The sequence below is a fragment of the Rhinoderma darwinii genome, unplaced genomic scaffold (assembly GCF_050947455.1).
Source record: "Rhinoderma darwinii isolate aRhiDar2 unplaced genomic scaffold, aRhiDar2.hap1 Scaffold_525, whole genome shotgun sequence".
NCBI lineage: Eukaryota > Metazoa > Chordata > Amphibia > Anura > Rhinodermatidae > Rhinoderma > Rhinoderma darwinii.
This window is the reverse complement of record NW_027464074.1, coordinates 228,638-252,898: the sequence shown is the minus strand read 5'-3', so window position 1 is coordinate 252,898 and position 24,261 is coordinate 228,638. Positions and strand designations below refer to the sequence as shown.

At 47.3% G+C, this 24,261-nt stretch overlaps 1 protein-coding gene across 1 annotated transcript in view; it reads right to left on the bottom strand.

Annotated features, from left to right (window-relative positions):
• Positions 1 to 24,261, bottom strand: part of RPUSD4 (RNA pseudouridine synthase D4) — a 36,268-nt gene that overhangs the window by 11,739 nt on the left and 268 nt on the right. The window lies entirely within an intron of this gene.

Genomic DNA, 24,261 nt, shown 5'->3' with positions numbered 1-24,261 from the left:
TACCATTAGCTTGTTTTAGAAGATGGGCCAGTAATTGACTAGATTGGTTCCCCATTTCGAAATAGTATTGTCTGGTAAAAAATAATTTGCGTTTAGACTTGAGATGAAGCTGCCTTTTGTATAACCGAGTCAGGCTCAACCAGGCCGTCTTGTGGGTATCAGTGGGGTCTGCGATATACTGTGTCTCTGCCGCTGAGACCTGTTCCTCCAACTCCCTCTCCACCCGTGCTGAGGTTTTCTTAACATATGATATGGATGATCTCAAACAGCCCCTAAGGTATGCTTTGAACGAATCCCAGCGTAATGTATACGATATTGACAAGTCATTAATTTGTAAAAATTGATCAATCTGATCTGGTATGCGATCACACGATACGATTAATTTTAACCAAAAGGGATGAAATTTCCAGTTGGTCAGCACACATCTGCCTGGAAATGTTAACTGGAGCAATACTGGGCTATGATCAGATATACCCCTAAGATCGTGTGTAATCTGAGAGACGTAAATAGATACATTTGGGGACCCAAATCAGTAATCTGTCCTGGACAGTGTGTCTCGTCCTGTCGAATGACAAGTGTATTCTACCTCTCCTGGGTGAGGAGTTCTCCAGAGGTCGATCCACCCCACACTATCCATCAGCCGACATAAGGGAGTAGTATTAGAGGCGGTCGGGGATGAGGAGGTTCCAAATCTATCTAGGGAGGAATGCATAACCTGATTGAAATCCCCCATACACACTATAAAGGAGGTCGGGAATTGATGTGCAAAGGAAATAGCTGCCTGAATTACATACAGATTAGCCTGCGGAAGACAGATAAGCACGTAGGGCCTTGTATCGATTTCCGCATATACAAAAACAAAAATCGCCCCTCTGGGTCTCTACGGGTTTGAATGGGGTTCCAACGTATGGATCTATGAATAAGAATAGATACCCCCCTAGAGTAAGAGGTACGGTATGAGTGGCAGGACCATTGAATCCAGGGTTTCCGTAGATATTCTGATTTATCAGAGGTGAGGTGGGTCTCCTGTAGACCAATGATGTGGGGACCGGATCGCCTCAGATGAGAGAACACAGATGCACGTTTATGGGGGTGCCCAAACCACGCACATTCCATGATATATATTTTAAAGTTTGAGCCATGACCAGCGAAAAGAACAGTAAGTGCATATATAGTAGGCATGAAACTGATCATAAGAAATATTGAGCTGACTTGCGACATATGGTATTATGTTCTAATGTTAATAGCCTATCAGGGTATCACTGAATAGCAAAAACAAAATGACCCTAAGGCCGGGTTCACACGAGCACATTAACGTCCGTAATTAACGGACGTATTTCGGCCGCAAGTCCCGGTCCGAACACAGTGCAGGGAGCCGGGCTCCTATCATAGTGATGTACGACGCTAGGAGTCCCTGCCTCTCTGCAGGACAACTGTCCCGTACTGTAATCATGTTTTCAGTACAGGACAGCAGTTCCACGGAGAGGCAGGGACTCCTAGCGTCGTACATAACTATGATGCTAGGAGCCCGGCTCCCTGCACTGTGTTCGGACCGGTACTTGCGGCCGAAATACGTCCGTCCATTACGGACGTTAATGTGCTCGTGTGAACCCAGCCTAAGAAGATGTAACATTAGGGTTGAATTTGAGATAAATGGGGAATGCCTGACCATGATTTGTCAGGCATGTGACAAAGCATGTTCGGTGAGAGCGACCAGGGACCTTAATATCAAAGTGTTGAGTATCTCCTCATTTGTTATGTATCCGGTATAATATATGTTGTAGAACTAGGAGGGTGTGGATATGCCACGGTAATGTCGAGAGAGGTAATACCCCTCTATGTGGAAACATTTCCCTTATATCCTCTCACCCCTAACATGGAAGAAGAATCAATACAAAATGGATAACTAAAAATACATCCCCGCAATATCCTCATATGTGTAGTACATCACCCAGCGTCCAAATCAAGGTTGTGGCGGATGCATCTGGAGCCAGTCGCCTCTCCCGGAGTATACAGAAAGACCACCTTCCCATCAGCCACGATTCGGAGACGAGCTGGATAGGACATAGAGTAGAGAATGCCGCGGTCTCGAAATGTCTTCTTTACTTCAATAAAAGGTGGCACGTGGTTTCTGCAATTCAGCGGAAAAAATAAATCAGGAAATATGGAGACGATTGAGTTGTTGTGCTTTAGCGGTCCCTTCAGGCGAGCAAGGCGGAGAACCGTATCCCGGTCTCTATAAAATTCAGCAATCTAGCCAAAAATGGTTGAGGACTTGCACCCGGAGGAGGAGGTTTAGCTGGGACTCTGTGTGCTCTTTCAACAATAAAGCATGACGAGAAGGACGTGTCTCCCAGCGTGGTTTTAAGCCATGTTTCGGCGAAGGTTTCAGGAGCCTGTCCCTCGGCCTTTTCAGGGAGACGAATAATGCGTAGATTATTAAGCCGCATGCGATTTTCCAAATCATCCATCTAGGAGTGGTTAGCCTCAAGTTTACGAGAGGCGGAGGAGAGTGCGGATAGCAATGGACGGAGTTTATCTTCTGTCCGGGAGACTCTGTCCTCCATTTCTCCAATGCGTCCCCGCAGGTTTTGCATGTCTTGACGCAATAAGGTGACGTCGATCTTTATTTCGTCGACTTTACCTGTTAATGAGGTCTTACAGGTGTTTATGGCCGCCAGCAATTGAGTAGAGACTTGGCGTAAGGTAGGCTCGGGATCCATCTCAGGTTCAGTGTTGTCCCTTTGGGAGTCACCATCTAGTGTTTTGCCTTGTGCGGATTGCGTAGCACGAGGAGTAGAGTCAGTGTCATCGCTGTCTGTGTGAGCATATTCTTTTAGCCTATCCATTGTGGGTTGAAGTTTAGATCTGTGCAGGTCGTCTATATGAGGAAGTAAGCAACTGGCAAGTCACTATAATGAATTATCAAGGTGATCTTGAGAGTAGCAAAGTATAGACTGAAGCCCCAAAGTGCAGAGGAAGAATACAGTTGAGGATAATAATGAGAGGAGACAGGCAGGGCAGGCTCAGTGGGTCGTCCTCTGTAATACAGGATGGTCCTGATAATAATGAGAGGAGACAGGCAGGGCAGGCTCAGTGGGTCGTCCTCTGTAATACAGGATGGTCCTGATAATAATGAGAGGAGACAGGCAGGGCAGGCTCAGTGTGTCGTCCTCTGTAATACAGGATGGTCCTGATAATAATGAGAGGAGACAGGCAGGGCAGGCTCAGTATGTCGTCCTCTGTAATACAGGATGGTCCTGATAAGAATGAGACAGGCAGGGCAGGCTCAGTGTGTCATCCTCTGTAATACAGGATGGTCCTGATAATAATGAGAGGAGACAGGCAGGGCAGGCTCAGTATGTCGTCCTCTGTAATACAGGATGGTCCTGATAATAATGAGAGGAGACAGGCAGGGCAGGCTCAGTGTGTCATCCTCTGTAATACAGGATGGTCCTGATAATAATGAGAGGAGACAGGCAGGGCAGGCTCAGGTGTGTCGTCCTCTGTAATACAGGATGGTCCTGATAAGAATGAGAGGAGACAGGCAAGGCAGGCTCAGTGTGTCATCCTCTGTAATACAGGATGGTCCTGATAATAATGAGAGGAGACAGGCAGGGCAGGCTCAGTGTGTCATCCTCTGTAATACAGGATGGTCCTGATAATAATGAGAGGAGACAGGCAGGGCAGGCTCAGTGTGTCGTCCTCTGTAATACAGGATGGTCCTGATGATAATGAGAGGAGACAGGCAGGGCAGGCTCAGTGTGTCGTCCTCTGTAATACAGGATGGTCCTGATAATAATGAGATGAGACAGGCAGGGCAGGCTCAGTGTCGTCCTCTGTAATACAGGATGGTCCTGATAATAATGAGAGGAGACAGGCAGGGCAGGCTCAGTGTGTCGTCCTCTGTAATACAGGATGGTCCTGATAATAATGAGAGGAGACAGGCAGGGCAGGCTCAGTGGGTCGTCCTCTGTAATACAGGATGGTCCTGATAATAATGAGAGGAGACAGGCAGGGCAGGCTCAGTATGTCGTCCTCTGTAATACAGGATGGTCCTGATAAGAATGAGACAGGCAGGGCAGGCTCAGTGTGTCGTCCTCTGTAATACAGGATGGTCCTGATAATAATGAGAGGAGACAGGCAGGGCAGGCTCAGTGTGTCGTCCTCTGTAATACAGGATGGTCCTGATAATAATGAGACAGGCAGGGCAGGCTCAGTATGTCGTCCTCTGTAATACAGGATGGTCCTGATAAGAATGAGACAGGCAGGGCAGGCTCAGTGTGTCATCCTCTGTAATACAGGATGGTCCTGATAATAATGAGACAGGCAAGGCAGGCTCAGTGTGTCGTCCTCTGTAATACAGGATGGTCCTGATAATGAGAGGAGACAGGCAGGGCAGGCTCAGTATGTCGTCCTCTGTAATACAGGATGGTCCTGATAATAATGAGATGAGACAGGCAGGGCAGGCTCAGTATGTCGTCCTCTGTAATACAGGATGGTCCTGATAAGAATGAGACAGGCAGGGCAGGCTCAGTGTGTCGTCCTCTGTAATACAGGATGGTCCTGATGATGAGAAGGGGCAGGCTCAGTATGTCGTCCTCTGTAATACAGGATGGTCCTGATAATAATGAGAGGAGACAGGCAGGGCAGGCTCAGTATGTCGTCCTCTGTAATACAGGATGGTCCTGATAATAATGAGAGGAGACAGGCAGGGCAGGCTCAGTATGTCGTCCTCTGTAATACAGGATGGTCCTGATAATAATGAGAGGAGACAGGCAGGGCAGGCTCCGTATGTCGTCCTCTGTAATACAGGATGGTCCTGATAATAATGAGAGGAGACAGGCAGGGCAGGCTCAGTATGTCGTCCTCTAATACAGGATGGTCCTGATAATAATGAGAGGAGACAGGCAGGGCAGGCTCAGTGTGTCGTCCTCTGTAATACAGGATGGTCCTGATAATAATGAGAGGAGACAGGCAGGGCAGGCTCAGTGTGTCGTCCTCTGTAATACAGGATGGTCCTGATAATAATGAGAGGAGACAGGCAGGGCAGGCTCAGTGTGTCGTCCTCTGTAATACAGGATGGTCCTGATAATAATGAGAGGAGACAGGCAAGGCAGGCTCAGTGTGTCGTCCTCTGTAATACAGGATGGTCCTGATAATAATGAGAGGAGACAGGCAGGGCAGGCTCAGTGTGTCGTCCTCTGTAATACAGGATGGTCCTGATAAGAATGAGACAGGCAGGGCAGGCTCAGTGTGTCGTCCTCTGTAATACAGGATGGTCCTGATAATAATGAGACAGGCAGGGCAGGCTCAGTGTGTCGTCCTCTGTAATACAGGATGGTCCTGATGATAATGAGAGGAGACAGGCAGGGCAGGCTCAGTGTGTCGTCCTCTGTAATACAGGATGGTCCTGATAATAATGAGAGGAGACAGGCAGGGCAGGCTCAGTATGTCGTCCTCTGTAATACAGGATGGTCCTGATAATAATGAGAGGAGACAGGCAGGGCAGGCTCAGTATGTCGTCCTCTGTAATACAGGATGGTCCTGATAATAATGAGAGGAGACAGGCAGGGCAGGCTCCGTATGTCGTCCTCTGTAATACAGGATGGTCCTGATGATAATGAGAGGAGACAGGCAGGGCAGGCTCAGTGTGTCATCCTCTAATACAGGATGGTCCTGATAATAATGAGAGGAGACAGGCAGGGCAGGCTCAGTGTGTCGTCCTCTGTAATACAGGATGGTCCTGATAATAATGAGAGGAGACAGGCAGGGCAGGCTCAGTGTGTCGTCCTCTGTAATACAGGATGGTCCTGATAATAATGAGAGGAGACAGGCAGGGCAGGCTCAGTGTGTCATCCTCTAATACAGGATGGTCCTGATGATAATGAGAGGAGACAGGCAGGGCAGGCTCAGTGTGTCGTCCTCTAATACAGGATGGTCCTGATGATAATGAGAGGAGACAGGCAGGGCAGGCTCAGTGTGTCGTCCTCTGTAATACAGGATGGTCCTGATAATAATGAGATGAGACAGGCAGGGCAGGCTCAGTGTCGTCCTCTGTAATACAGGATGGTCCTGATAATAATGAGAGGAGACAGGCAGGGCAGGCTCAGTGTGTCATCCTCTAATACAGGATGGTCCTGATGATAATGAGAGGAGACAGGCAGGGCAGGCTCAGTGTGTCGTCCTCTGTAATACAGGATGGTCCTGATAAGAATGAGACAGGCAGGGCAGGCTCAGTGTGTCGTCCTCTGTAATACAGGATGGTCCTGATGATAATGAGAGGAGACAGGCAGGGCAGGCTCAGTGTGTCGTCCTCTGTAATACAGGATGGTCCTGATGATAATGAGAGGAGACAGGCAGGGCAGGCTCAGTGTGTCGTCCTCTGTAATACAGGATGGTCCTGATAATAATGAGAGGAGACAGGCAGGGCAGGCTCAGTATGTCGTCCTCTGTAATACAGGATGGTCCTGATAATAATGAGAGGAGACAGGCAGGGCAGGCTCAGTGTGTCGTCCTCTGTAATACAGGATGGTCCTGATAATAATGAGAGGAGACAGGCAGGGCAGGCTCAGTGTGTCATCCTCTAATACAGGATGGTCCTGATGATAATGAGAGGAGACAGGCAGGGCAGGCTCAGTGTGTCGTCCTCTAATACAGGATGGTCCTGATGATAATGAGAGGAGACAGGCAGGGCAGGCTCAGTGTGTCGTCCTCTGTAATACAGGATGGTCCTGATAATAATGAGATGAGACAGGCAGGGCAGGCTCAGTAGGTCATCCTCTGTAATACAGGATGGTCCTGATAATAATGAGAGGAGACAGGCAGGGCAGGCTCAGTAGGTTGTCCTCTGTAATACAGGATGGTCCTGATAATAATGAGAGGAGACAGGCAGGGCAGGCTCAGTGTGTCGTCCTCTGTAATACAGGATGGTCCTGATAATAATGAGACAGGCAGGGCAGGCTCAGTGTGTCGTCCTCTGTAATACAGGATGGTCCTGATAATAATGAGAGGAGACAGGCAGGGCAGGCTCAGTGTGTCATCCTCTAATACAGGATGGTCCTGATGATAATGAGAGGAGACAGGCAGGGCAGGCTCAGTGTGTCGTCCTCTGTAATACAGGATGGTCCTGATAAGAATGAGACAGGCAGGGCAGGCTCAGTGTGTCGTCCTCTGTAATACAGGATGGTCCTGATGATAATGAGAGGAGACAGGCAGGGCAGGCTCAGTGTGTCGTCCTCTGTAATACAGGATGGTCCTGATGATAATGAGAGGAGACAGGCAGGGCAGGCTCAGTGTGTCGTCCTCTGTAATACAGGATGGTCCTGATAATAATGAGAGGAGACAGGCAGGGCAGGCTCAGTGTGTCGTCCTCTGTAATACAGGATGGTCCTGATGATAATGAGAGGAGACAGGCAGGGCAGGCTCAGTGTGTCGTCCTCTGTAATACAGGATGGTCCTGATGATAATGAGAGGAGACAGGCAGGGCAGGCTCAGTGTGTCGTCCTCTGTAATACAGGATGGTCCTGATAATAATGAGAGGAGACAGGCAGGGCAGGCTCAGTATGTCGTCCTCTGTAATACAGGATGGTCCTGATAATAATGAGAGGAGACAGGCAGGGCAGGCTCAGTGTGTCGTCCTCTGTAATACAGGATGGTCCTGATAATAATGAGAGGAGACAGGCAGGGCAGGCTCAGTGTGTCATCCTCTAATACAGGATGGTCCTGATGATAATGAGAGGAGACAGGCAGGGCAGGCTCAGTGTGTCGTCCTCTAATACAGGATGGTCCTGATGATAATGAGAGGAGACAGGCAGGGCAGGCTCAGTGTGTCGTCCTCTGTAATACAGGATGGTCCTGATAATAATGAGATGAGACAGGCAGGGCAGGCTCAGTAGGTTGTCCTCTGTAATACAGGATGGTCCTGATAATAATGAGAGGAGACAGGCAGGGCAGGCTCAGTAGGTTGTCCTCTGTAATACAGGATGGTCCTGATAATAATGAGAGGAGACAGGCAGGGCAGGCTCAGTGTGTCGTCCTCTGTAATACAGGATGGTCCTGATAATAATGAGAGGAGACAGGCAGGGCAGGCTCAGTAGGTCGTCCTCTGTAATACAGGATGGTCCTGATAATAATGAGAGGAGACAGGCAGGGCAGGCTCAGTAGGTCGTCCTCTGTAATACAGGATGGTCCTGATAATAATGAGAGGAGACAGGCAGGGCAGGCTCAGTGTGTCGTCCTCTGTAATACAGGATGGTCCTGATAAGAATGAGACAGGCAGGGCAGGCTCAGTGTGTCGTCCTCTGTAATACAGGATGGTCCTGATAATAATGAGAGGAGACAGGCAGGGCAGGCTCAGTGTGTCGTCCTCTGTAATACAGGATGGTCCTGATAATAATGAGAGGAGACAGGCAGGGCAGGCTCAGTAGGTCGTCCTCTGTAATACAGGATGGTCCTGATAAGAATGAGAGGAGACAGGCAGGGCAGGCTCAGTGTGTCGTCCTCTGTAATACAGGATGGTCCTGATAATAATGAGAGGAGACAGGCAGGGCAGGCTCAGTGTGTCGTCCTCTGTAATACAGGATGGTCCTGATAAGAATGAGACAGGCAGGGCAGGCTCAGTAGGTCGTCCTCTGTAATACAGGATGGTCCTGATAATAATGAGAGGAGACAGGCAGGGCAGGCTCAGTGTGTCGTCCTCTGTAATACAGGATGGTCCTGATAATAATGAGAGGAGACAGGCAGGGCAGGCTCAGTGTGTCGTCCTCTGTAATACAGGATGGTCCTGATAATAATGAGAGGAGACAGGCAGGGCAGGCTCAGTAGGTCGTCCTCTGTAATACAGGATGGTCCTGATAATAATGAGAGGAGACAGGCAGGGCAGGCTCAGTGTGTCGTCCTCTGTAATACAGGATGGTCCTGATAAGAATGAGACAGGCAGGGCAGGCTCAGTAGGTCGTCCTCTGTAATACAGGATGGTCCTGATAATAATGAGAGGAGACAGGCAGGGCAGGCTCAGTGTGTCGTCCTCTGTAATACAGGATGGTCCTGATAAGAATGGTTGGGGTTTCTTGGTGCAATCTTCCCTGCACCACCACTGAGGGTCACCATGAGGTGTATGTGGCTGAGGAGGAGGAGTGTTGGGTCAGATCCCCGTGTTGTTCGGGAGTCAGTGCGCGTCTCTCTCCCCGTGTCTCGCTGCCGTCCGTTCCTCCAACAGTGTCCCCCGTGTTATGTCAGTTCCAGGCACCCGCCGGTGCACTCAGGTACGATGTGCAGCAGGAGTTACCTGTGGCAGTCGGCGCTCAGGGAGGGTAGTTAGGCGGCAGTCACACGCGGCCCGCACTTCACTCGGTGCTTACTTGGTGTTTGTAGGAGGTAGAAGCTGCTAGGTCGGTCCGGGTGTAGTCAGGGGTATGAAGGTCCGGCTCCAGATCACTCGAACATGCCGTCCGCACAGGATTTTGTCAGGATGTGCAGCGTTCCCCTAGAGAGCAGCTCAGGTCATCTGGCCATGTTGCCCGCTAGCCACGCCCCGAGCATTTTTATATTTATGCAAATGAGCCTTTCTTATGGACATCGGGGCGTGTCGTGTGTGTAACATCTGGGCGTTTTTACTTGTTTTACTAGCTGGGCGTTGTGACTAGAAGTGTATAATGCTGACCAATCAGCATCATCCACTTCCCTTCGTTACCTGCAAACGCCGATGCTGCTGCAGAATCACCTGTAGCCTCTGGTGCCGATGTGTCCTCGCTCGTCTGACACGATGCAGGACCTGGGGCAGGAAGTGACATCACATTGTGATCTCTGGAGAACACGCTGTGTCTGCACTGCCAGAAGCTGGGTGGTAACGAAGAGAAGTGAATGATACTCCTATACACAACGCCCAGCTAGTAAAAGAAGTAAACACGCCCCGATGTAACACACATAATACACGCCCCGATGTACGCACATAATACACGCCCCGATGTACACACATAATACACGCCCAGATGTAACACACATAATACACGCCCCGATGTAACACACACAATACACGCCCCGATGTAACACACACAATACACGCCCAGATGTAACACATAATACACGCCCAGATGTAACACACAATACACGCCCCGATGTACACACACAATACACGCCCCGATGTAACACATAATACACGCCCAGATGTAACACACACAATACACGCCCCGATGTAACACACACAATACACGCCCCGATGTAACACACACAATACACGCCCAGATGTAACACATAATACACGCCCCGATGTAACACACACAATACACGCCCAGATGTAACACATAATACACGCCCAGATGTAACACATAATACACGCCCCGATGTACGCACATAATACACGCCCAGATGTACGCACATAATACACGCCCCGATGTACGCACATAATACACGCCCCGATGTACGCACATAATACACGCCCCGATGTAACACACACAATACACGCCCAGATGTAACACACATAATACACGCCCAGATGTAACACACATAATACACGCCCCGATGTACGCACATAATACACGCCCCGATGTACGCATAATACACGCCCCGATGTACGCACATAATACACGCCCCGATGTACGCACATAATACACGCCCCGATGTACGCACATAATACACGCCCAGATGTAACACACATAATACACGCCCCGATGTAACACATAATACACGCCCCGATGTAACACATAATACACGCCCCGATGTAACACACACACACAATACACGCCCCGATGTAACACACACACAATACACGCCCCGATGTACACACATAATACACGCCCCGATGTAACACACATAATACACGCCCCGATGTAACACACATAATACACGCCCCGATGTAACACACATAATACACGCCCAGATGTAACACACATAATACACGCCCCGATGTAACACACATAATACACGCCCCGATGTAACACACATAATACACGCCCCGATGTAACACATAATACACGCCCCGATGTACACACAATACACGGCCCGATGTAACACACACAATACACGGCCCGATGTAACACACACAATACACGGCCCGATGTAACACACACAATACACGCCCAGATGTAACACACACAATACACGCCCAGATGTAACACACACAATACACGCCCAGATGTAACACACACAATACACGCCCAGATGTAACACACATAATACACGCCCAGATGTAACACACACACACAATACACGGCCAGATGTAACACACACAATACACGCCCAGATGTAACACACATAATACACGCCCAGATGTAACACACACAATACACGCCCAGATGTAACACACAATACACGCCCCGATGTAACACACACACACAATACACGCCCAGATGTAACACACACACACAATACACGCCCAGATGTAACACACACACAATACACGCCCAGATGTAACACACATAATACACGCCCAGATGTAACACACATAATACACGCCCCGATGTAACACACACAATACACGCCCAGATGTAACACACATAATACACGCCCAGATGTAACACACACAATACACGCCCAGATGTAACACACAATACACGCCCCGATGTACACACAATACACGCCCCGATGTACACACATAATACACGGCCCGATGTAACACACACAATACACGCCCAGATGTAACACACAATACACGCCCAGATGTAACACACAATACACGCCCAGATGTAACACACACAATACACGCCCAGATGTAACACATAATACACGCCCAGATGTAACACACATAATACACGCCCCGATGTAACACATAATACACGCCCCGATGTAACACACACACAATACACGCCCCGATGTAACATACAATACACGCCCCGATGTAACACACATAATACACGCCCCGATGTAACACACATAATACACGCCCCGATGTAACACACATAATACACGCCCAGATGTAACACACATAATACACGCCCCGATGTAACACACATAATACACGGCCCGATGTAACACATAATACACGGCCCGATGTAACACACACAATACACGCCCCGATGTAACACACACAATACACGCCCCGATGTAACACACACAATACACGCCCAGATGTAACACACACAATACACGCCCAGATGTAACACACACAATACACGCCCAGATGTAACACACATAATACACGCCCAGATGTAACACACACAATACACGCCCAGATGTAACACACAATACACGCCCAGATGTAACACACATAATACACGCCCAGATGTAACACACACAATACACGCCCAGATGTAACACACAATACACGCCCAGATGTAACACACATAATACACGCCCAGATGTAACACACATAATACACGCCCCGATGTAACACACACAATACACGCCCAGATGTAACACACATAATACACGCCCAGATGTAACACACACAATACACGCCCAGATGTAACACACAATACACGCCCCGATGTACACACATAATACACGGCCCGATGTAACACACACAATACACACCCCGATGTAACACACACAATACACGCCCAGATGTAACACACAATACACGCCCAGATGTAACACACAATACACGCCCAGATGTAACACACAATACACGCCCAGATGTAACACATAATACACGCCCAGATGTAACACACACAATACACGCCCAGATGTAACACACACAATACACGCCCAGATGTAACACACACAATACACGCCCAGATGTAACACACAATACACGCCGAGATGTAACACACATAATACACGCCCCGATGTAACACATAATACACGGCCCGATGTAACACACACAATACACGGCCCGATGTAACACACACAATACACGCCCCGATGTAACACACACAATACACGCCCCGATGTAACACACACAATACACGCCCAGATGTAACACACACAATACACGCCCAGATGTAACACACACAATACACGCCCAGATGTAACACACATAATACACGCCCAGATGTAACACACATAATACACGCCCAGATGTAACACACACAATACACGCCCAGATGTAACACACACAAAACACGCCCAGATGTAACACACATAATACACGCCCAGATGTAACACACATAATACACGCCCCGATGTAACACACATAATACACGCCCCGATGTAACACACACAATACACGCCCAGATGTAACACACACAATACACGCCCAGATGTAACACACACAATACACGCCGAGATGTAACACACATAATACACGCCCAGATGTAACACACATAATACACGGCCCGATGTAACACACACAATACACGCCCCGATGTAACACACACAATACACGCCCCGATGTAACACACACAATACACGCCCCGATGTAACACACACAATACACGCCCAGATGTAACACACACAATACACGCCCAGATGTAACACACAATACACGCCCAGATGTAACACACAATACACGCCCCGATGTACACACATAATACACGCCCCGATGTAACACACACACAATACACGCCCAGATGTAACACACATAATACACGCCCAGATGTAACACACATAATACACGCCCAGATGTAACACATAATACACGCCCAGATGTAACACACAATACACGTCCCGATGTACGCACATAATACACGCCCCGATGTACGCACACATAATACACGCCCAGATGTAACACACAATACACGCCCAGATGTAACACACAATACACGTCCCGATGTACGCACATAATACACGCCCCGATGTACGCACACATAATACACGCCCAGATGTAACACACATAATACACGCCCAGTTGTAACACACATAATACACGCCCAGATGTGACACACATAATACACGCCCAGATGTGACACATAATACACGCCCCGATGTAACACACATAATACACGCCCAGATGTAACACACATAATACACGCCCAGATGTAACACACATAATACACGCCCAGATGTACGCACACATAATACACGCCCAGATGTAACACACATAATACACGCCCAGATGTAACACACATAATACACGCCCAGATGTAACACACATAATACACGCCCAGATGTAACACACAATACACGCCCAGATGTAACACACACAATACACGCCCAGATGTAACACACACAATACACGCCCCGATGTAACACACACAATACACGCCCCGATGTAACACACACAATACACGCCCCGATGTAACACACAATACACGCCCAGATGTAACACACAATACACGTCCCGATGTACGCACATAATACACGCCCCGATGTACGCACACATAATACACGCCCAGATGTAACACACATAATACACGCCCAGTTGTAACACACATAATACACGCCCAGATGTACGCACACATAATACACGCCCAGATGTAACACACATAATACACGCCCAGATGTAACACACATAATACACGCCCAGATGTAACACACATAATACACGCCCAGATGTAACACACAATACACGCCCAGATGTAACACACACAATACACGCCCAGATGTAACACACACAATACACGCCCCGATGTAACACACACAATACACGCCCCGATGTAACACACACAATACACGCCCCGATGTAACACATAATACACGCCCAGATGTAACACACACAATACACGCCCAGATGTAACACACATAATACACGCCCAGATGTAACACACATAATACACGCCCAGATGTAACACACATAATACACGCCCAGATGTAACACACAATACACGCCCAGATGTAACACACACAATACACGCCCCGATGTCACACACACAATACACGCCCCGATGTAACACACACAATACACGCCCCGATGTAACACACACAATACACGCCCCGATGTAACACACATAATACACGCCCAGATGTAACACACACAATACACGCCCAGATGTAACACACATAATACACGCCCAGATGTAACACACATAATACACGCCCAGATGTAACACACATAATACACGCCCAGATGTAACACACATAATACACGCCCCGATGTAACACACACAATACACGCCCAGATGTAACACACACAATACACGCCCAGATGTAACACACACAATACACGCCCAGATGTAACACAATACACGCCCCGATGTACACACATAATACACGGCCCGATGTAACACACACAATACACGCCCCGATGTAACACACACAATACACGCCCAGATGTAACACACAATACACGCCCAGATGTAACACACAATACACGCCCAGATGTAACACACAATACACGCCCAGATGTAACACACATAATACACGCCCAGATGTAACACACACAATACACGCCCAGATGTAACACACACAATACACGCCCAGATGTAACACACACAATACACGCCCAGATGTAACACACACAATACACGGCCCGATGTAACACACACAATACACGCCCAGATGTAACACACACAATACACGCCCAGATGTAACACACACAATACACGCCCAGATGTAACACACAATACACGCCCCGATGTACACACATAATACACGCCCCGATGTAACACACACACAATACACGCCCAGATGTAACACACATAATACACGCCCAGATGTAACACACACACAATACACGCCCAGATGTAACACACAATACACGCCCAGATGTAACACACAATACACGTCCCGATGTACGCACATAATACACGCCCCGATGTACGCACATAATACACGCCCCGATGTACGCACATAATACACGCCCCGATGTACGCACATAATACACGCCCCGATGTACGCACACATAATACACGCCCAGATGTAACACACATAATACACGCCCAGTTGTAACACACATAATACACGCCCAGATGTACGCACACATAATACACGCCCAGATGTAACACATAATACACGCCCAGATGTAACACACATAATACACGCCCAGATGTAACACACAATACACGCCCAGATGTAACACACACAATACACGCCCCGATGTAACACACACAATACACGCCCCGATGTAACACACACAATACACGCCCCGATGTAACACATAATACACGCCCAGATGTAACACATAATACACGCCCAGATGTACACACATAATACACGCCCAGATGTAACACACATAATACACGCCCAGATGTAACACACATAATACACGCCCAGATGTAACACACAATACACGCCCAGATGTAACACACACAATACACGCCCCGATGTCACACACACAATACACGCCCCGATGTAACACACACAATACACGCCCCGATGTAACACACACAATACACGCCCCGATGTAACACACATAATACACGCCCAGATGTAACACACACAATACACGCCCAGATGTAACACACACAATACACGCCCAGATGTAACACACATAATACACGCCCAGATGTAACACATAATACACGCCCAGATGTAACACACATAATACACGCCCAGATGTACACACACATAATACACGCCCCGATGTAACACACACATAATACAAGCCCAGATGTAACACACACATAATACAAGCCCAGATGTAACACACACAATACACGCCCAGATGTAACACACACAATACACGCCCAGATGTAACACACACAATACACGCCCAGATGTAACACACACAATACACGCCCAGATGTAACACACACAATACACGCCCAGATGTAACACACACAATACACGCCCAGATGTAACACACACAATACACGCCCAGATGTAACACACACAAAACACGCCCAGATGTAACACACATAATACACGCCCAGATGTAACACACATAATACACGCCCCGATGTAACACACACAATACACGCCCAGATGTAACACATAATACACGCCCAGATGTAACACATAATACACGCCCAGTTGTAACACACACATAATACACGCCCCGATGTAACACACACACAATACACGCCCAGATGTAACACACATAATACACGCCCCGATGTAACACACATAATACACGCCCCGATGTACACACATAATACACGCCCAGATGTAACACACACAATACACGCCCAGATGTAACACACACAATACACGCCCAGATGTAACACACACAAAACACGCCCAGATGTAACACACACAATACACGCCCAGATGTAACACACACAATACACGCCCAGATGTAACACACACAATACACGCCCAGATGTAACACATAATACACGCCCAGATGTAACACATAATACACGCCCAGTTGTAACACACACATAATACACGCCCCGATGTAACACACACACAATACACGCCCAGATGTAACACACACAATACACGCCCCGATGTACGCACACAATACACGCCCCGATGTACGCACACATAATACACACCCAGATGTAACACACATAATACACGCCCAGTTGTAACACACATAATACACGCCCAGATGTACGCACACATAATACACGCCCAGATGTAACACACATAATACACGCCCAGATGTAACACATAATACACGCCCCGATGTAACACACACAATACACACCCAGATGTAACACACACAATACACGCCCCGATGTACGCACACAATACACGCCCAGATGTAACACACAATACACGCCCAGTTGTAACACACACATAATACACGCCCCGATGTACGCACACATAATACACGCCCCGATGTACGCACACATAATACACACCCAGATGTAACACACATAATACACACCCAGATGTAACACATAATACACGCCCAGATGTAACACACATAATACACGCCCAGATGTAACACACATAATACACGCCCAGATGTAACACACATAATACACGCCCAGATGTAACACACATAATACACGCCCAGATGTAACACACATAATACACGCCCAGATGTAACACACATAATACACGCCCAGATGTAACACACATAATACACGCCCAGATGTAACACACATAATACACGCCCAGATGTAACACACAATACACGCCCAGATGTAACACACAATACACGCCCAGATGTAACACACAATACACGCCCAGATGTAACACACACAATACACGCCCAGATGTAACACATAATACACGCCCAGTTGTAACACACATAATACACGCCCAGATGTAACACACATAATACACGCCCAGATGTAACACACATAATACACGCCCAGATGTAACACACACAATACACGCCCCGATGTAACACACACAATACACGCCCAGATGTAACACACAATACACGCCCAGATGTAACACACAATACACGCCCAGATGTAACACACAATACACGCCCCGATGTAACACACAATACACGCCCAGTTGTAACACACACATAATACACGCCCAGTTGTAACACACACACAATACACGCCCCGATGTAACACACACACAATACACGCCCCGATGTAACACACACACAATACACGCCCCGATGTACGCACACATAATACACACCCAGATGTAACACACATAATACACGCCCAGTTGTAACACACATAATACACGCCCAGATGTACGCACACATAATACACGCCCAGATGTAACACACATAATACACGCCCAGATGTAACACATAATACACGCCCAGATGTAACACACATAATACACGCCCAGATGTAACACATAATACACGCCCCGATGTAACACACAATACACACCCAGATGTAACACACAATACACGCCCAGTTGTAACACACATAATACACGCCCAGATGTAACACACATAATACACGCCCAGATGTAACACATAATACACGCCCAGATGTAACACACAATACACGCCCAGATGTAACACACAATACACGCCCAGATGTAACACACATAATACACGCCCAGTTGTAACACACACAATACACGCCCAGATGTAACACACACAATACACGCCCAGATGTAACACATAATACACGCCCCGATGTACGCACATAATACACGCTCCGATGTACGCACACATAATACACACCCAGATGTAACACACATAATACACGCCCAGTTGTAACACACATAATACACGCCCAGATGTAACACACATAATACACGCCCAGATGTAACACACATAATACACGCCCAGATGTAACACACATAATACACGCCCAGATGTAACACACAATAAACGCCCAGATGTAACACACATAATACACGCCCAGTTGTAACACACATAATACACGCCCAGATGTAACACACATAATACACGCCCAGATGTAACACATAATACACGCCCAGATGTGACACACATAATACACGCCCAGATGTAACACATAATACACGCCCAGTTGTAACACACACATAATACACGCCCCGATGTAACACACACATAATACACGCCCCGATGTAACACACAATACACGCCCCGATGTACGCACACACAATACACGCCCCGATGTAACACACAATACACGCCCAGATGTAACACACATAATACACGCCCAGTTGTAACACACATAATACACGCCCAGATTTAACACACATAATACACGCCCAGATGTAACACACATAATACACGCCCAGATGTAACACACATAATACACGCCCAGATGTAACACACACATAATACACGCCCAGATGTAACACACAATACACGCCCAGATGTAACACACACAATACACGCCCAGATGTACGCACATAATACACGCCCAGTTGTAACACACACATAATACACGCCCAGATGTACACACATAATACACGCCCCGATGTAACACACACACAATACACGCCCAGATGTAACACACAATACACGCCCCGATGTACGCACATAATACACGCCCCGATGTACGCACACATAATACACACCCAGATGTAACACACATAATACACGCCCAGTTGTAACACACATAATACACGCCCAGATGTAACACACATAATACACGCCCAGATGTAACACACAATACACGCCCAGATGTAACACACACAATACACGCCCAGATGTCACACATAATACACGCCCAGATGTAACACACATAATACACGCCCAGATGTAACACACATAATACACGCCCAGATGTAACACACATAATACACGCCCAGATGTAACACACATAATACACGCCCAGATGTAACACACATAATACACGCCCAGATGTAACACACACAATACACGCCCAGATGTAACACACACAATACACGCCCCGATGTAACACACACAATACACGCCCCGATGTAACACACACATAATACACGACCAGATGTAACACACACATAATACACGCCCAGATGTAACACACACATAATACACGCCCAGATGTAACACACACAATACACGCCCAGATGTAACACACAATACACGCCCAGATGTACACACATAATACACGCCCCGATGTAACACACAATACACGCTCAGATGTAACACAATACACGCCCAGATGTAACACAATACACGCCCAGATGTAACACACAATACACGCCCAGTTGTAACACACACATAATACACGCCCAGTTGTAACACACACACAATACACGCCCCGATGTAACACACACACAATACACGCCCCGATGTACGCACACACAATACACGCCCAGATGTAACACACAATACACGCCCAGATGTAACACACACAATACACGCCCAGATGTACGCACACATAATACACGCCCAGATGTACGCACACATAATACACGCCCAGATGTAACAAATAATACACGCCCAGATGTAACACACAATACACACCCAGATGTAACACATAATACACGCCCAGATGTAACACACACACAATACACGCCCCGATGTAACACACATAATACACGCCCAGATGTAACACACACATAATACACGCCCCGATGTACGCACACATAATACACGCCCCGATGTACGCACACATAATACACGCCCCGATGTACGCACACATAATACACGCCCCGATGTACGCACACATAATACACGCCCAGTTGTAACACACATAATACACGCCCAGATGTAACACATAATACACGCCCAGATGTAACACACAATACACGCCCAGATGTAACACACAATACACGCCCAGATGTAACACACATAATACACGCCCAGTTGTAACACATAATACACGCCCAGATGTAACACACAATACACGCCCAGATGTAACACACAATACACGCCCAGATGTAACACATAATACACGCCCAGATGTACACACATAATACACGCCCAGATGTAACACATAATACACGCCCAGATGTAACACACATAATACACGCCCAGATGTAACACACATAATACACGCCCAGATGTAACACACATAATACACGCCCAGTTGTAACACATAATACACGCCCAGATGTAACACACATAATACACGCCCAGATGTAACACACATAATACACGCCCAGATGTAACACACATAATACACGCCCAGATGTAACACACAATACACGCCCAGATGTAACACAATACACGCCCAGATGTAACACACATAATACACGCCCAGATGTAACACACATAATACACGCCCCGATGTAACACACACAATACACGCCCAGATGTACGCACACAATACACGCCCAGATGTAACACACATAATACACGCCCAGATGTACGCACATAATACACGCCCAGATGTAACACATAATACACGCCCAGATGTACACACATAATACACGCCCAGATGTACACACATAATACACGCCCAGATGTAACACATAATACACGCCCAGATGTAACACATAATACACGCCCAGATGTAACACACATAATACACGCCCAGATGTAACACACATAATACACGCCCAGATGTAACACACATAATACACGCCCAGATGTAACACACATAATACACGCCCAGATGTAACACACAATACACGCCCAGATGTAACACACATAATACACGCCCAGTTGTAACACACATAATACACGCCCAGATGTAACACACAATACACGCCCCGATGTAACACACAATACACGCCCAGATGTAACACACAATACACGCCCAGATGTAACACACAATACACGCCCAGATGTAACACACAATACACGCCCAGATGTAACACACAATACACGCCCAGATGTAACACACAATACACGCCCCGATGTAACACACATAATACACGCCCAGATGTAACACACACAATACACGCCCAGATGTAACACACAATACACGCCCAGATGTAACACACACAATACACGCCCAGATGTACGCACATAATACACGCCCAGTTGTAACACACACAATACACGCCCAGATGTACGCACATAATACACGCCCAGTTGTAACACACACATAATACACGCCCAGATGTAACACACATAATACACGCCCCGATGTAACACACACACAATACACGCCCAGATGTAACACACACAATACACGCCCAGATGTACGCACATAATACACGCCCAGTTGTAACACACACATAATACACGCCCAGATGTACGCACATAATACACGCCCAGATGTAACACACACATAATACACGCCCCGATGTAACACATAATACACGCCCCGATGTAACACATAATACACGCCCAGATGTACGCACATAATACACGCCCAGTTGTAACACACACATAATACACGCCCAGATGTACGCACATAATACACGCCCAGTTGTAACACACACATAATACACGCCCAGATGTAACACACATAATACACGCCCCGATGTAACACACACACAATACACGCCCAGATGTAACACACACAATACACGCCCAGATGTACGCACATAATACACGCCCCGATGTAACACACATAATACACGCCCAGATGTAACACACACATAATACACGCCCCGATGTAACACACATAATACACGCCCAGATGTAACACACACAATACACGCCCAGATGTAACACACACATAATACACGCCCCGATGTAACACATAATACACGGCCAGATGTAACACACACAATACACGCCCAGATGTAACACACACATAATACACGCCCCGATGTAACACATAATACACGCCCAGATGTAACACATAATACACGCCCAGATGTAACACACATAATACACGCCCAGATGTAACACACATAATACACGCCCAGATGTAACACACATAATACACGCCCAGATGTAACACATAATACACGCCCAGATGTAACACATAATACACGCCCAGATGTAACACACAATACACGCCCAGATGTAACACACATAATACACGCCCAGATGTAACACACATAATACACGCCCAGATGTAACACACATAATACACGCCCAGATGTAACACACACATAATACACACCCAGATGTAACACACATAATACACGCCCAGATGTAACACACATAATACACGCCCAGATGTAACACACATAATACACGCCCAGATGTAACACACATAATACACGCCCCGATGTAACACACATAATACACGCCCAGATGTAACACATAATACACGCCCAGTTGTAACACACATAATACACGCCCAGATGTAACACACATAATACACGCCCAGATGTAACACACATAATACACGCCCCGATGTAACACACATAATACACGCCCCGATGTAACACACATAATACACGCCCAGATGTAACACATAATACACGCCCAGATGTAACACACATAATACACGCCCAGATGTAACACACACATAATACACGCCCAGATGTAACACACACAATACACGCCCCGATGTAACACACATAATACACGCCCAGATGTAACACACACATAATACACACCCAGATGTAACACACATAATACACGCCCCGATGTAACACACACAATACACGCCCAGATGTACGCACATAATACACGCCCAGTTGTAACACACACATAATACACGCCCAGATGTAACACACAATACACGCCCAGATGTAACACACACAATACACGCCCAGATGTACGCACATAATACACGCCCAGATGTAACACACACATAATACACACCCAGATGTAACACACAATACACGCCCAGATGTAACACACACAATACACGCCCAGATGTACGCACATAATACACGCCCAGTTGTAACACACACATAATACACGCCCAGATGTACGCACATAATACACGCCCCGATGTAACACATAATACACGCCCAGATGTAACACACACATAATACACGCCCCGATGTAACACACATAATACACGCCCAGATGTAACACACACATAATACACGCCCAGATGTAACACACAATACACGCCCAGATGTAACACACACATAATACACGCCCAGATGTAACACACACACAATACACGCCCCGATGTAACACACAATACACGTCCCGATGGACTTTTGCAAGCCTCATTTACATAAATATAAAAATGCTCGTTTTAAAAAAAAAAAAAACGTTCCTGTTCTCTACATCACAGGCAATAGGAGACAGGGGTGACAGCCGCTATAAGGAAAGCAGCAGGGTCCGGTCTCCCGCCAGCCAAGGCCCTCCAACCCCCCCTCCCCCCCTACAGCCGGGGACTTTCTCATGGACGTGCATTAGTTTGCGCCTCATCTGCCTCCTCTCAGCAGCGGGTTTCACAGAGGTCACCGAGACGCTCCGGTATAATAACTAGTCCGGGGCAGGAGACCACCCCCCACCGT